The sequence below is a fragment of the Gopherus evgoodei genome, chromosome 4 (genome assembly GCF_007399415.2).
Source record: "Gopherus evgoodei ecotype Sinaloan lineage chromosome 4, rGopEvg1_v1.p, whole genome shotgun sequence".
NCBI classification, from domain to species: domain Eukaryota; kingdom Metazoa; phylum Chordata; order Testudines; family Testudinidae; genus Gopherus; species Gopherus evgoodei.
In genome coordinates, this window is record NC_044325.1 from 142,370,955 (window position 1) to 142,375,537 (window position 4,583).

At 48.4% G+C, this 4,583-nt stretch overlaps 1 long non-coding RNA gene across 1 annotated transcript; it reads right to left on the reverse strand.

The window, feature by feature from the left end:
* Nucleotides 1-399: 399 nt before the first annotated feature.
* On the reverse strand, nt 400-4,056 carry LOC115651343. The gene is made up of 4 exons (XR_004000328.1): nt 3,997-4,056; nt 3,664-3,760; nt 2,712-2,822; nt 400-469 (listed from the first exon to the last, which is right to left on the reverse strand). It is a non-coding gene; the product is annotated as an uncharacterized LOC115651343 (long non-coding RNA).
* Between the last annotated feature and the right edge of the window lie 527 nt (nt 4,057-4,583).

The window sequence follows — 4,583 nt, forward strand, 5'->3', positions numbered from 1 at the left end:
AGCCAGGCACATAAAGACTCTGAATCGACCCAGCCCAGTTCTCAGCACACAGGCAGCCACTTCACAACAATCACCACAGCTGGCTCTGCTTGGTGGTGGGTTCAGCAGAGGGGCCAAAGGACTGAATGGGCCTTGGAGCCTGGGCTCACCTCTCAGCCCTGTAGGTGGTCCCTCCAGGTCAGGGGTGAGATGCTTGCACAAGTGCATGTGGGGAAGCTGCTGTTGCCAAGGCTGGAGAAAGAGAAGCTTTCAGGGGTCTGATCTAACAGCCGTGGAGCAGGACTTTGGTCCCCTGAGCTGTCATTGCAACACCTTTCTCCAACATCCAATTCAGGCAGGATACACATGGAAATAGAAGTTTTGCTGCAGCTACCTTTAAACCCTTCTTGGCTTCTTCCTGCTGATTTTGATTGGGGAGGAGATAGGGGGGATCTCCGTGTTTTCCCTTGAGTGATTTCACCTTGATTTTCTGCAATGAGGGAAAGGGATAATAGCCATTAAAAAAGCCCTCTGCATTGAATTCCCCGTTCTGTGAAGTCCGAGGGTTTTATTCTTTCCTCTCCTCCACTCTTCCACCCACACTGATCAATGGTTCACACCTGCACAGTTGGCAAGGGGAATACAAAACAAACCCTACACGAAGGAAAAGCCCCCAGCGTTCCTGCACTCGCCTCTATCACGGAGTCCACATTCCTTTCCAAGGTCAGAGTCGGACACCTGTTTTCTTTTTAGTAGCTTTGGTAGAAATGGAAAGGCTTTTCCATTGCCAGCCCCAAGTGTGAGGAGGAAGAGGAGGAGCAGGAGGGGAGAAGGGGGACCCTCTGGGGTGCCTGAGCACACCGAACCCATTTAATTGTCTGAAGGTTGTTCTAACAGGTATGTGCAAAGCCTACCATAGCAGTACAATGGACAGAACAGATCCGACCACTGGTCCACGGCCCCAATGCAGTCAAACAAGAGCTGGGCTCCACAGTTGCACTGGGTGTTGATTGCAGCGGGCATGAGCTGATAAAACCTGTTGAAGCCAAAGGAACTCTGCCCTTGGAGGATTTGGCTCTGCCTGGATGAGATTCTGCTCTCAGGTGCAACTCAATGGAGTTCCGCTGGGGTCAAGCCGGGGTGAGTCAGAGGAGAATCAGCACCCAGTGGGGTTACTCCTGATTTACCCTGGGTTACCTGAGATCAGAAAATGCCTCCATAAACTCCACGTCATCTGACTCTCAGTGGTTAAAGCACTAACCACCAGGCCTGTCCTTTAACCACTAGACCACATGGCCATTCATAGGAGTGTGGTCACAAGCAGTGATTCTCACACTGGCCACAGAATGAAAGAGTTTGAGAACCAAGCAGTTGGGGACACAGGAGGGCTGTCAGGCTTGGATTAGTCCTGTCCGTGCTGTGCCTGCTTTGTAGTTCCATCAGCACGATTCGTTTTCCAGACCATTGCTGTCCATCCGCAGCAATACATTCATACGAAATAAGAATAAATTGTTTTCTCAGTATCGAGTCCATTTCTGGCTACCTGATCAGACTTGAGCGCACCTGGGACATGAAACATCTGAACCACTCCAGCGATCACTCCCTTAGAGTCAGTGACCCCCAATTTGCTTCAGTAAACCCCCTGGCCTAGATCTTTACAAACTCCTTCTTGCCTGAAGGCAGTTTGGGGCTGGTGCCTTTGAATTTAGGATGTACAGGCTCATACACACAGTGTGTGCGCACTGCCTTGTTACTTACTGGGTAGCACACTTGTGAAGAAGGTTGAGAGGATCAAAGCAGGGCTTTGCTGTCTAACATAGTTTGGGAAAAATAAAGAACTCGCAGCTAATACAATTGTCGCAGCTCTTCCCAGCTTGACGTGGTTTAGCTGTGTATGCGGTTCCACCTGACTCATTAAAGGATGGGAGGGTGTTGGGGATTTGGCTCTCACACACTTCCATACCCAGCCTCTGTTGTGAGCATGGAGGGGACTAATGCTTTCATCTCTCTCGCCAAGGCAGATGCTCATGATTACAGAAGGGTTTTTCGCCGCATTAACTGGGACCATCGCTAATTCCCTGAGTGGATCTGCCAGCACAAAAGGCATGTCAGAGCGCATCAGCCATGTGTGTCTTAGCACAGCGAAACAGGAGCTCCTGTGACTCTGAGTTTTGAAAAGGCAGATGCCTGCGCGTGCCGGCTGTTAGAAAAGCACTGTCCTTCTGCCATCGGGAAAAGCTTAACCCCCTCACATCCAACCCCCAGGACCAAATGCTGCTTTTCCCTGCAGGGGAAGGGAAGATCACACTTGTCAGGGAACTGTGCCATGCATATTAACATGGATAGATGGAGTACCAGTGCCCACAGCATAGCCATCCTCCATTGGGTTCCATTTATACACAAGCTTCTGCTAAAGGAGCATATCTTGGAGAAGAAGCTGTCTTAGATACTTATCTGCCCCCCCCTTCACCCTGGTATCTGAGCATCTACAGTCTTGAATGAATTTATCCTCACAATACCCTTGGGCCATCACCGCCATTTTACAGGTGGAAAAACTGAGGCACAGAGTAATTATATGACTTGTCTGAGGTCACAGAGGAAGCCTGTGGCAGAGCAGGGGTGCAAACCCAGGTAGCCTAAGTCCCAGGCTAATGACTTAACCACTACACCATCCATCCTTTCTTTTCCACATACTGAACCAAAAACCTTGTAGGGAAATACAGGAAACTCACCTGCTTCTCTGCCAGAGGGATTCTAGCTTGAATGTCAAAGCATTCGGTTGGACGTATCCATTCACCTGGGTGATAGTGCTTGGGCACTGCTTGGAGCCATGAGACCAAATCCTGTAGAATGAATACGTAGGAGGGAGATAGATTGGATCTGTTACTCTCACCACTTATATTGTGCAGCTCTATTGACTACACTTGATACATACCCATGTATATGAGATGGGAAATCAGGTCCTTTCTGCTTACTGGACCTGAGCCTCCTTCCAGTTATACCAGTGTAAATCAGGAATAAATCCTGTGACACTGACAGAATCACACTAGTGGAAGACGAGAATCAGGTCTATGGTGTGGGGGAGATTTGAACTAACCTTCTTAAAGCAAGGCTCTATGTGGCTACCACACAATGTTTCATAAGAGTCTCAGTTCACCCAGGTGCATTGCTAGGGGGAAAGGAAATGAAGCTAGGTTTGCCCAGAAGGGAAATGTCCAGGCACAATGCCGAGATCCATGTGTGAATCAGGTCTGCAGGCAGAGGAAGGAAAGGAGACAGGAGCATGTTCTGCTTGCTGGGGAAGTGATGAGAAGTGGATACGTCATCGTCATGTTGCTCTCATGCTCTGTTCCGGCCCTTTCTTAAATGTGTCAGTGCTTTGTTTCTAATCCCGTGTGCTCAGAGATGCAAAGGTGGGTGGCAACACAGGAATTTGGGCAAGGAAGATAGCAGACATGCCCTGGGTCTTCCCCTGTGAGCTCAACACCCTGTGTGGGCTGCTTCTGCATTGCAACATCCATTCATTCAGAGTCACACAGTTAAACCCCTGTGCAAGGCTTAGGAGATAAGGAAAGCAGAAGCAGCCCCATTGCTGGGATAAGAGAAGTAGATAGGGGAAGCCCTGGAGAAAGGAAACTGGCTCATGGGGGTCCTCTGCTGTAATCAGCTAGTGGCTCTACTTACCATGTAAAGTTGTTCTTCACCATCATGTAGGAGCATCAGTGTCCCTGAAGGGTGATAGCCAGTTCATGTCCCTTGGTGCTGGCCACACCACCAAAGCCTAGGGAGAGAGAGATTTTAAATCCAGAAGAAATCAATATGGTCATTCTAGGCTGACCTCCTGCATAACATAGGCTAGGTAATCCCACCCACTAATTTCTGCCTCAAGCCCATGACTTCTATTTGAGCGACAGCATATCTTTTAGAATGAAATCCAGTTTTGATTTAAAAACTTCAAATGATGGCACATCCATCACATCGTTAAGTCAAGTCCCAGGGGTTCCAGTGGTTAATTACCCACACTGTTGAGAGAGATTGCTGTATGAGAGCAGTGCTTTGACACAGAATTGTCTGGCCTGCTCACAACTGGCTCAGCCTTGGGTGATGGGACATCTTGATTAAATCAAACGCCAAAAAAAGGACACTGGAGGAGAGAGTCTCCACTTTAAAATCTAGTCGTGGAAAATGCATTAGCAGAAGTGGCTTGTCCAGGAGAACAACACAGGAATCATGTCACCCACCCTCATGGAGTCACATTGAATGACATCAGTCCTTGGCTATTTGCAACATGCGGCATCTTAGTTTCATACGGAAAGTGCTTGTGTTTTTCTGTGGTTTAATGCAAACCGAGAGGAGGACGAGCAGCCCCAGCTTGCCCCCTTTTAAGAGAGTGATCAGTGCAGGGAGTGTTTCTCATGCCACAGCAGGTTCTGGAACTCTGCCAGGGAGCTTGTCAGCACTGTCTGTGCCCAGTGAAGAATGTCGTTTGTTTATTTATTCAAATGTCTAAAATAATGTTGGAATCTCAAGTCTCTGATCTCACATGCAGCACCTAAAAACAACTCTATGGAAAATTACAATGGCCTCATGCCAGCAAAGATCTT